Here is a 12,801-nt window from a genome sequence, read left to right on the forward strand (position 1 = left end):
GGCTTTCAGTAAACGTGAAGTTGTCTATAATGTATAGACACAACAATGGCTCATTCCTCAGTTTTGGTGCTTTTTTGAATTTTAAATGATTCACCTCAGCCTTACGACCACTTTAAAAATGATAAAAAAGTCTCACCCAGAGAAAAGAAAAATCAAAAGAAATTAATGTGGCTAAAGACATTTGTACATCAACATGTTCCAGTCAAACTACAACTGTTTTAAAGTGAACTGGAATGATAGCGAGAGGATCCAAATATGAGCATTTCAGGGGAAAAATTGAATTGTTAAAGAATTATAAACATTGCTATTGTGAAGCCATGAAGCCCAATAAAATACAGGGTCTGCTTGAGTTTGCAAAGTTGTATTAGCTGTCATATTATGATTGGCTTTTTAATGCATCATCTGTTCAGCTACCAAGTGACCAATAACATTCAATCAATTCCATCCAGATGTTTTAGGTGGTCTTGTATTCTTTCAGTATTGTGGGCCTGTTTCACTCATATTGTATAAGGACAAGACGGTTTTCCATTGCCCACTCAAGACTATGCAGTACAAGAAGGGAGCCATATTTTGGCTTTTGTTTTGTAAGATTGGAGGAAGTGTGGCCTATCGTGTTTCCAACTATTATTGTATTATTATATCAGAAAATCTTTGGGGACGTTTATGTTCATGTCTTGTATATAGCCATCTTAGCTAAAAATAATTTCCTAAGAGTTTGAAATTCCTTGAAGTGGATTTCTGTCATGATTAAATTGAGGGTTGTGTACTGAAAGGGCACGTTATTATGATAATCAGCTCTCGGAAAGCAAGTTTTTCTTCCTTGAACCACCAGAATCCATTAAAAACAAGCTTCCTTATCTGAGAGATTTCAGAGCATTAGTGATTAGCAGAGTGCAAGAACAAACACCACACTGTTCCTTTATAGTAGTTGGAGTTGCATTTAAAGTGCAGGCTGACAGATTCAGCAGTGGGTGGTTTGAGGAAAGGCGAGGCAATATGGAGCAAAAAAATCATAGCTAGTTTCATTCATGGCAATACATGAGTTTGAGTAGATCTCAGTCATAGATAAATGTAAGTGAAAGCCACAAATGCAAGTGCCCAAGGACTTTAATTACAACAGACTGCAATCGAAATCAAATGCAAAGATAAAGTTTTCTCACCTTTTTGAAAATTGCTACCTGTACAAGTGCTGCTAGGTGGGCTAAGCAGGCTATTCGCTAAACACTGGCTATCTTGTAACAGCTTATTTCAGCCTGGTGTGAGCAGATGTTAGGCCTTAACATTTGTGTTCTATTGTCTTGTTCTTTGTGCTTACATATGCTCTACTTTAATACTGCCAAAGCCCCAATAAAGCTGTCAACCAGTCTCTTCAAAACCACCTACAAACTGCTGCTCTGCATCTGACAGACTCACCACACAAAAGTTATAGGCTATGACTCTGCTCTGATTGCAGCTGTAGTTACATGTATAATGATCATGCAATGAGAGCGTATCTTTCTCACACGGCACAAAGCCTGCTCGCTTAAAAGCTGCTAGCAGTGACAAATGAGTAGGACCTGTGAGGGAGTGGGTCCTAGACTTTTTAACAAGAGTGTGTCCTGAAGCAAGGACTGTACATCGGTATTTTCAACTGTACTCCCTGGAGTACAGTGGCCTTGCATCACGAATTTGAAATTGATTCTAAATTGATCTAAACAAAGACTAAATGACCTTACAGCACTTGAATGAACCCAGAGGCTGAACCAGCTGGTGTCACACTGGGAGTTGATGCCGATCCTGTGACCTGCTTTGAGTGCACGGTGGTCCAGTCAGTTTGTCTACATCAGATAACTGTGCAGTCTCTAAAAATATACTATGCATAATTTCATACACTAGATTATAATTTTCTAAATTGTATAGTGTTGCACTCAGTGGGTTTTCTGCACTCTTCCGTAATTGCTGCATTGATTGTTGGACACTTGGCTGACTGAACCTGCAGAAACGACTTCTTTCCTTTATGTTTTTAAGGTTCAGAGATCTCAGACAAGACGTGGTTTAGAAAAGATGGAAAACTCACCACCATTTGAAAGCTTTTTGCTGCTGTACATGCCACTCTTTCTTTTTGCAAGAATATTTCCTTAATAATGTTTTTATCCTCCTGAAAGCAGTGTGATAGTTGAGTGAAAACCCTTTGATCCCTTATCTTTCACAATGAATTCACATGCTTCTTTTGTGGTCAGGGTGAGCTGATAAACACATCTTGAAACCTAATCCTAATAATCCTGGCTGTTACTCTCATAATGCGGGGAAAAATGCAGATTTTTGGAAAGGGAAAGAAAACAGATTGGGGAAAAAAGTTTTTTTTTTTTTAAAAAAAAAAGAAAGAAAGATGAAAAAGGGACAGATTCTCCTGCATTAAATATGCCCAGGGCTTTTCACTGCCATAGGTAATTCATAAACTAGCTGTTGGGGTAAAACATTGCTGCAGTATTTCTGCTTTTTCTCTAGTTTAATGTCTGTACTCTCAGAATCATCAAAAAGTACCCTTCAAAAGGCAGCGGGATGGTAAAGACAGGTTTCGATTTAATGCATTCTGGGAATCAATTCTTGGAACATGCTGACATCGCTTGTTGTAGCCAGATCTAAAATATAGCTACATATCTCTGATCTCTGAAAATCTGATTAAAAGTGACCGCATGGACTGTGATTGATTAGGCAAGCTTACTGAAAAAGTAAAGAAAAAACCCCTCACAAAAACCATGGTGGGTAAAATATAACCATAAGTGAGCAGAAGGACTTAAAATAACAGCAGGTATCAAGTGGTAATAACCTCAACTATTTCTTTGATATTCAAATGTTTTTAGAAGGTGTGCAGAAGAACCATATGCATTATGTCCTCTTATGTCTTCAGCATCATGCTTACATGAACCACTGCATTCATTTAGCTGTTCAGTAAGGGCAAAAAAAGAAGGAGACCTGCTGTAGTGCAAGGTTAGATTTAGGTGTGACACACTTTGGCTCTCAGTAAATGTATGTTAACTGGTTGCCTGTTCCCTGCGGGAAAGGCTGTAGGCAGCAGCCCTCTGTAGTTCCATTATTAGTCCCTCTTTTGTACAGTGCCCTTAGAGCCTCATTTTCTCAGCAGTGTTATGCTTCCGCACGCTTTCTCTTGCTCATTCATATTGTTCTAAAATGTCCAGCTTCTCTTCCTCTTTGCATCGTGACCTATATCCTCTTTAGGTTTCACTCTGCCCTCGCTGTGCTCACTGCGTTCGCGCCCGCTTTATTGCTCTGCATCACCTTTTCTTCTGCTGTCCCGATTTCTGTGTCTCTTTCCTTTTTTCCAACTCTCTATTTCTCTCTCTCGCTCACAGTCAAAATTTCTCTGTCCCTGCCTCGATTGCTCTGCCCTCCCACACACTCTGCCGAAACACAAATGACTTTTCAGGGATGAGGATGAGACTGAAAAGTGGTCCCCGGTTGTTCTGTCCTTGCAGACAACGAGTGAGCATGTCAAATCTGATACATGTGAACAGCCAGGAAGAATGGTGCATTAGGCGCACTGTGCGAGAGGAAAAGAGTGGGACAGAGAGAGAGAGAGAGGGAGGGAGGGAGTGAGAGAGATCCCATCTGTGCATTGTTACAGCAGACTTCACCCTAACATTGTCTCTGTTGCATCCAGTTGAACAGGAGGGGGCACCAGGTGGGACTTTTACTAAGTGGGGGAATACACACTTGCTCACACACACACACACACACACACTTTATACTGCACATACACACATTCAGATACACTTGTAAACACAGACATACCTTTGCAGAACACGCACATGCCTACATGAACATATAGTGAAAAGCTGTTAGTTGACACGTTCAGGCACACACAGAGCCACCTGAGGCCTTAAAGGACTGTATATAGAATTAGAGCTACAGAGTGGTTATTTGCTTTGTTTGATCTGGGGATGATGTCTGCATTAATCAGGCTTTTGTAATTTCTGTTCTGTTGCTCTTTCTGTTGGAGATTTTGTGCTCAGCGGGTATTCAGGTAGGGACAGAAGGAGGTAGGACCTGTAAGCTTTTTTGTCGCGGGACTTGTTTTAACCCTTGATAGAAAAGGCAATGCATGTGTGTTCATTTTGTTGCCCAACAAAGGAAATCAGATTAAAAATATGAGCAGTTCAAAATCGAATCATATTGCTGAAATACAATTTGAAGCATCCCGCTGAAATTAAATAGCGTGTTTTATTGGCAGTGACAGCACACGTATGTACTGTGTTCTTCCAGGAGGAAGAACTCATACAAGTGGAAGAATGTTATATTCTCTGTTTTCATGATAGTAGATTGGTATTAATTCATCTGATTCCTTATAATTAGATGGGGCGTCTTATGTCACTGTTTGCATAAAGCAATGCAGTCGCTGAGCTGCAGACTTTGAACAAGAACCCACATGATTTTTTTTTCTTTATCCAATTTAAAACCATGAAGACACATCCTGTCCTGATCCTTAACGTAGTAAACAAGTGACCAAGCTGAGAGTCGCTGGGGAAAAGTGCACAGCAGTTTGCAGGATAGTTAGCTAATTAGCTTTCTAGCTACAGCTCATTAAACAGCACATTTTATTCTTGCAGCAACAACAATTAGCAAAACATATTAACATATTTTGACTAGAAAATATGATTTATATTGGTTTGAGAGACCCAGAGAATACCAAAGCTTTGGCTGCACGTTACTTTGCAAGATCTAACAGTGATTTATTCATTTTTAGAAATGTATTTCTGCTGAGGTTGTTAGTAGTAATTTTGCACAAATTAATAAATCGATGGAATATTTTTTTATCCAAAAAGATGGCATGTACCAATAAATAGACATAAGACTAAAGTTATAAAAACTGCCTCAAAATAATGGAAAATGAAAGTGATGGGATTATTTACTTTTTAAATGTTAAAATTGAAAGCAATGACTAAACTAAAACAAGGCTAAATTTAAACTTTACATTTTGATCTGGTCAAAATTAGGCTAGCTATGAATTGTTGTGCATGTGCATGAAAATCACTATTGGAACTGAGTGAAAGTGGATTTTCAAGCTTAATAAAAACAGGCAGCATGATCCTTTTGATCATTTTTAAATGGCACCCATTCAAAGACAGGAACACATCTATGGAAGAGTTAAAAGACCATTAAGGGTCTTTATAAAAAAAGAAAAAAATTTAATCTCACCTTCCTGAGATATACAGTATTGTGTAACAGTGTTGGAGCACTTTTGTTACATTCTCCATCAGGATGATCACACACTGCTTCAGTGATATGGATGGGTGGGCTCTGGGGAGGCCAATTTGTGTTCCATTGTGTGTTTTTCTGTCTAGGTGTGTTTTCACTGCATTGACAGTGTGTTTGGGATCGTTGTTATTACTGAAAACTTAAGCTGTTCATCAATCAGATGTTTTCCAGATGGTATTGCATAGTGGCTTCAAATCTGTTGATAATTTTCTTTGTTCATAATTCCATCAGTTTTGACATGATCTCCAACAAAACTCGCTGAATTGTAGCCTCAAACCACAACAGAGCCTCCACCATGTTTTACAGATTGCTGTAGATTAGGGGGTGGGACATATAGCCTCAAAACTGAAATGATATTTCAAGAAAATTGCAAAATGTTAAATAACGCTATAGCATAACTGCTAAAATTATTTAACCTTTTATTTTGTAACAAAATAACACAGTCTGAGAAGTTTAGCTCAGCAAAACAAAGTTTTAGCCGCTAAACGTTATTCACAGTAATTTCACGGTAAACTTTAAAGGTTAAGTAAGAAATAGAAGAGGATTTCTTTTCGTACATCCTTTGAGACCTGTTAGTTGTGTCAAACATGTAGGTGGTGTTTGTGTAACAGCAGTATAAGGGGCATGTTTATCGGGGGACACCATATGCCGCTGTGCCACTCCAACCCTTAATCCTTGTCTTTACTGTCTTATCTGGTTGCCTTCTCTGATAGCCTTGGGATGGATGGTGGGGGCCTGGAAACACCGTCCAATGCTCTGATTACTGCTTTGCGATTGCACTATCAAGTAGTAATTGACGAATGCGAGGAGCTAAATTCACTATTACTATCTCAAGGCCGCACAGGAAAAGATAGACATACCAACGCACTCACACAAAGACACACACACACACACACACACACACACACACACACACACACACACACACACACACACACACACACACACACACAAAGATCCTTCCCCCCACTCTCCCTCGTGCATTAACATCACGAGGGTATTTCACAGACTTATCTGATGATGCTAGATAGTAGTATTGCCATATACCCCATTGACATAGTAATTTTATGTGTGTGTGTGTGTGCCCTATTTGTCCACTATACTACAAAAAGCCTTTTAAGTAGATTTTAGCTATTGCAGGAGCTTTAAATAAGCATAACACAATAATGGAATGTTGGTCCATATCCACGCTTTTCCCACATGACATCAACTGTGAGGGCGGTTAACTCTTTAACCCTTGAACGACTACTAGAAGTACCTACTGAAGCCTACTGATGTGAGGGCCCTAGGTTTTTAGGCCATGTATTTTGAGTTTTGGTGGTTTTCAATTTATTTCTGGACTTGTGAAACAATTTACGTTCTAGTTCTAACATTTAGTCTTCTAAGTTTTGTTATTTAAATTCCTAGTTGTTAATCCTGTAATGGTGCAAGTCGCCTCTCCTGTCACAGGCTCCTTCTTTTGTCTCTGAGTAGTCAGCCTTTATCTCTGTATTTGTTTACCTTTGGTCTGTGTCCAGTTTCATGTTAAGGTCATAGTGTTCATCTGATTATCTTCTTAGTTTCTAATATTTAATTATCCTCTCCTGTGGTCCCAGGTGAGTGTCGTCTCCTCCTCCAGTCATGTCTTTGTGTTGCGTTACTCTGTTCCTGTGTCTCGAGTCTGGGTCTCTTTGTCCGAGTTTGTTATCTTTCCTGTCTTATTTTGATAGTTCCTTGTTTCGTGTGCATTATGTTCAGTTCTGCTTCCTGTCTCGCGTCACTTACATTCCTTCAGCCATGTCCCCCAGGTGTGTCCTCTCTGCCCAGATTCCCTCCTGTTTACTTATTGTCTGAGTCTAGTCTTGGTGACGTTGTCATCATACCATGTGTGTGTTCAGTTTTATAACTTCTAAGTGCTTAATTCCTGGTTAGTCTGACTTTTTGTATTGTTTTATTTTGCTCCCTAAGCTCGGGCAATAAAATGCTGGTCTGAATTCAGTCCTGTCTCCAAGTCTGCAATTGGATCCGCACACTGACTCGTGACAACTGAAGCTCTTTTCTGAACCAAGCAGTTTCTGTCTCACTTCAGGCCTGCTTATAGAACAGAATGACTGGGTTTGCATCTAAAGTCAGTGAGGGTGGTCTTTGACTAACCTATAAACCAAGAATCTATTCTAATGGTCTTCAAAACATGTCTTTATTGTTATGTACTGAGGTATAAAAACTCATCATTAAGGCTACAGCGTTCGTCAATATAATCTTTTTGGGAGAAAGCGTTAAATGGTAGAAACACAGAAACTGAACAGACTTCGAGAAGGACACTGTTTTCATTATGACACCATTAAAAAAAGGATAATGGCGCTTTGATTAATGGCATCTCGTTCAAGACTGAATGAGCATACAAAACATACCGAGTGACAATGACTGATTGACTAGGCTGGTTTGCCTCCTACTGATGCAGTGATCCAGACTCACATGGGATCCCTGCGCAACACGGAGTTGTCCATCTTTTTCGGAAAAGAGGATTTTGTCACCTCGAGGCTAATGCTGTGTCTCATTAAAGGTTGTGCGTCTGAGAGGTAAAGCCTTCCCCATTTCTGTCTATACAGAGATTACAGCACTTGGCATTGCGAGCTTTCTAAAAACACCCTGCAAATAGCTCAAGAAGAAAAAGAATAACAGTGGAGAGTGTTAATGGAAAATGAAGCCGGAGGCAGTGTTCTGGCTAAACAGAAAAGAAATGGCTGTTTAATTGGAGGGTGGCGAAAGACAGTGTTAAAGGAGAGCAAAAACAACTAAAGGAAAATCTTTAACTTGTCTCCCTTGGGAAAACATTGCTAAATATTACTGTGGCAATATTAAAGGAATAAGGACTGTCTGTTTCAGTGAATGAAATGGTGTAACTGTAAAGTGACAGAAGTGCATATTGATTGCATGCATTCATACTTTCTCAGCTTATCTGAGGAAAGAACAGACAAACAGAACTACATTTGTTTGTAAGGGTCCATAATTTGGGGCGTCACGTTTATTATTTCACAAACAAGCCTTTGATTTGGCGCCTTCTCGGGCAACTTCCTAAGATGTTTTTCTTCTTTGCACTTCGGCGTCTTTTCTCCCAGTTTTAATTGCATTAGCACTGAATTAAACCCTCCATGCTGCTTTTACATGAGTGAGGATGATGCAACTTGCTTGCTTACTTGCCTCCTCTAATGAGCCGTGACTGATGATCTCCACCCGGTTTGGCTGCTAAGAGATGATTTGTGAATGTGGAACAATGTGTAAACTATGGAGCCAAGGCCCAAATCATCTGCTAAAACGGGCTTTGCTACAGATTATGTCTGTCATTTGGTCTACGACCCTGGCTTATAGATTATAGATAGCTTTGGCTTTATTTGATCAGTTTGGTGGCACACAGGCAAGACCATGCATGTGTACACATGCTGTCGGGCAGCTACAATATTAGAGCTAGGGTTTACAGCAAATAATTTTCTATCTGTCATTTTCTTTTTGCTCTGTTTTTTCTTATTTTTTTAAAAAACAAACATATTTCTTACTTTTTTGGTCAGAAATATTTCTAAAAACTCAAAGTCTCATTTTCCCTAGGTTGGCATTTTTAATCACAAACTAGACAGGAAGTGATTGGAATGATTTAAAAAAGAAGAAGCTGTGGGCTGGGCCCCAATATACACTCTTTATGTCTTTTTTTCCCCTGCTGTGACAAACTGTGGATGGGATTTGAAGATTTCCGAAGGTTTATCTTTCCACAGGACCTCCAGATCTAGTGTGGTGATTTGTAGGAAATGCTCTGCTGCCTGCTAATTTCCTCCTGATTGTCGATGACAGCCTGCCAGCCAGGCCTGTGATTGGAAAATCGTGACAGGGTACATAATGGATGGTGAGCTCAGATAAATATGATTGTGTGAGTGAACTCTTGGCTATTTATACATGAGCAGATGCTTTTTAAAATCAGATCTTGTGCAAATTGGAAACCATTGAAGGGGTCAGAATGTGTGCAGGGTGAACAAACCCTCTAATGCATCAGAGATCTCTGCAATCGCTGTACAATACTCTGGGTACAGAACTGCTGCCTGTTTTATGAACTTGTGACAGGTAACATTTGCTGGATTCCTAAACTAGTTCTGGAGTTCTTAAGGAAGCTGAATTACGTGTGTGATCTTGAGAAAATGACTTGAGTAGAAAAAATCAGCCAAAACAGTTTTGGTCTGGGTGATGTCTTATGGTGTCTGGTACATGAGTGTTGGCACCAGGAGCTTTGGGTCCTTGAGGTAATGGGGTAGTGCCTCTGTGGATCAGGCTTGGTGTGGCGTATCTATTAATGCTTGATTGGATCTGGATAAGGGGACTTTGGAGACAGTTTGGAGTCAGTATCTGGGGCTCTTTATGATGTCTGCTGAGCTGCTCTGAACAAATTTTGCCAAACCCAGTTTTCCTGAATTAGGGTGCATCTTTCTATGAGGGGTTATTTAACATCAGTGTTCAGGTTAAGTACATGTCAAATAAACATCCACACAAATGCCAGGGCCTGAGCCTTCCTGGCAGAGCATAACACTGTAAGGAGATAATCAAGGTGGTTTTAATGTTAATTCGCATATAGTGAAATTATATGCTGTCATGTATGAGCCTGAATGAATTGAGAGGATATTCACCAGTCAACGGTCTCCAGTTAAGGAAATGAGAACATGGATCCTTCCTCTGGTCGTTCAAGTTGTCAGGTTTAAAAGTAAGTTGTGTGAATTATACACGTTATGAGAAGTTGGGCCTATTAAGGGATATCATTTTGCAACGTCAACCACGGACAAGTTTTCAGTTCATTATAGGGCTAACACAGAGAGACAGAAACCAAGAATTCTCACTTTTAAACCTACTGCCAATCATCTGTTAACCTACCAGGGCTAAGCCCTGCTGCCCACCTTCACCAACTCAGAACATGTAAATTAAATGCTATCAGATGCTACCAGAACCGATATTTATATCACCTTTCAACAGCAAAATTCTGAAAAAATAACGGTATGTCTTTTTTGAGTTCACAGCGCAGCGCTCCCTTCACTAGCAGAACTTCACTACCCTTCACTACATGAACAGAAGTGCAACAAACTTTCAAAGCACCTTGAAGACTAAAGCGCCTGTTTCAACAACATTGAAATTAAAAATTGCTATAAACATTGTCATTCCCTCAAACATGTTAACATTAGCTGTTTATTAGCAGTTATCCTCATTAGCTGTCTGTTAAATTATTATTGAGATAGCTAGCAGCTATGGTTGGAGCTAAGGTAGGAGCAACATAGCATGCTATTGATATTGTTAATTTTACAGATTTAACATTTGATGTGTTGTTTGTGCCTAAAAAGTGTCAGATTTCTCTTAAAATCCAAGATTGAAGTTGAGAAGAGTCTACAAGCCGCTAGAGAGAAACAGTGAAAGTCTACCATAACTGATTAGCAACATAAATATGGTACCAACTAGAGCTGGGCGATATAAGATTTTTTCATATCACGATATGTTTTTTTCATTTCAGGCGATAACGATATATATCACGATATAAGCCAAATAACTATATTTGTAAGATTTAAATGTGCCGTTCCTCACAAGTAAAATGTGAAATAATCAGCAGCTTGTTTTGATTTAAATATTTATTTCCTATAATAAGTTCAACAGGGTAGATGTACTTAAGGAGCATGAGACTTTTTCAAATAAATAAAGGCAAATATTGCAAACTACACAAAAGGCAGCCGCTAAAGCGTTCAAGTTTCAAAATAGAACAAACAAAACAGACTACTAAATTGTCAATTCCACTTAGAAACAAAATATTAATTCTAAAAATAAATCTTAGTTTGTTTTACAGAAGAACAGACAAAATTGACTAACTTTTGTCAATATCAAATAAACTGAGAACTAAAAGGAAATTCTCAATTTCTCCTTGTTGTATAGCTTAGCTTTTCAAACAGTTTTAACAATTACTTTAGTCTGACAAAAGCCGAATGCCGAATTAGCGCGTCCAGTCAGAGATTGAGCATGCACCGGTTTATTGTATTTCCAGACTTGCTTTCGGCACAATTTACAGTGCGCGCTACTCTGTTTTTTGTCAGACTTGAAATAGTCAAAATACCTTCACACTACGGAACTTCTATGGCTCTTCCGTTCGACAATCTCTCCGGCATTGGAACCATCATCTGTTTTCTCTTCGGTAACCTTTGGTCAAGCTCTCGTTGATTTTTCTCTAGTCGGCACACATTTCCTCCATTATCCTGGCGGCTGGCTGCTTCCCAAACAAATACACATGTGCGGCTTGGCACTTGTGCTGTACGTAACAATTGACATGACGTGATGCTGCGGCTGTGATTGGTTCGGCTCTGCGCTAGTTAATTTGGATTGGCTGTTCTTCTTCTTCTTTTTTTTTTAAGAGGACAAGAGAGATGAGGCAATAGTTTAACTTTTCTATCGAGAAAAAGTTATTTCGCATTAGATATCGTTATCGTTCTATCGCCCAGCTCTAGTACCAAGTCATCATAAGCACCAGAAATAAACAGGGATATATACTGAAAACATTTAATATATTATATAAAAAAAGCCTCTTGACTTTGCAATTTCTTTTGCAATGGTATCAAAAGTGGTATTTTTATGGGTATTTCTGTTGATGAAAATATTGTGACAGCTATTGTGATAGTTAATCTGTTTAACTATGTTTAAACATTAGTGAGGTCAACAATATTAAGAAAAAAAAATATAATTATTAGGGGTGCAACGATACACAAAATTCACGGTTCGGTTTAGTTCGATACTTTGGTGTCACGGTTCGATATTTTTTCGATACAAGAAAATGTTCATGCCTAATTTATCATTTATTAAAATTATAAATATATATTTTAACTCAAGGGTAATGTTTTTAAATGTAATGTTGCTGAAACAACAAAATAAAATAAAAAAATAAATCTATCTGATCGAGAAATCACTCATCTTTGGAAAAGAGAGTTTATTACAGAGAAATTCCAAAATAAAAGCTATACTATACGCTTCTTCTTGGCTATATTCTCAGCAGCATATTAAACATATCAGGTCCCCATAAGGAGAATCATGTGCTAACGGCTGTCTAAATGACTCGGGTAAAGTTTGTAGCATACATGCTTGTTGTTTTTGTCTGCTTCCACTTGTCTTTGCACAAAGATGATGTCGGAGTAAATGTGCAGTCATATTCGTTGTGTTCCCACTAGCGCTGTCAGCGTTAATCTCGTTAAAATAACATTAACACCATAACGCAGCAAATCTCCGTTAATGAGTTACCGCGGATCGTCCCGTGCGTGGGGCTGGACGGAGTCAACATGTTAACAAGCTAACTGCGCTAACGCACTAGTTCCCACCAATTGAGCATTGCGTGGCACATCCGACATACTGTTTTACTTTTGTCCATGATGCGCTTACCATCAGGGTCATGCTTCACATGAAAACCAAGATAGTTCCAAACGCCAGATCTGAATGAGGGTGGGGGAGGTTCAATTTCGAGCTTAGCTTCTGACTTGCTAGCTTGCGCTGCGCTCAGTGGATCTGCAC

The 12,801-nt window shown here is 39.1% G+C and overlaps 1 protein-coding gene across 2 annotated transcripts in view; it reads left to right on the top strand.

Moving 5' to 3' along the window:
- Positions 1–12,801, top strand: part of igsf11 (immunoglobulin superfamily member 11) — a 123,900-nt gene that overhangs the window by 8,913 nt on the left and 102,186 nt on the right. The window lies entirely within an intron of this gene.

Source organism: Neolamprologus multifasciatus, chromosome 14 (assembly GCF_963576455.1).
Source record: "Neolamprologus multifasciatus chromosome 14, fNeoMul1.2, whole genome shotgun sequence".
NCBI lineage: Eukaryota > Metazoa > Chordata > Actinopteri > Cichliformes > Cichlidae > Neolamprologus > Neolamprologus multifasciatus.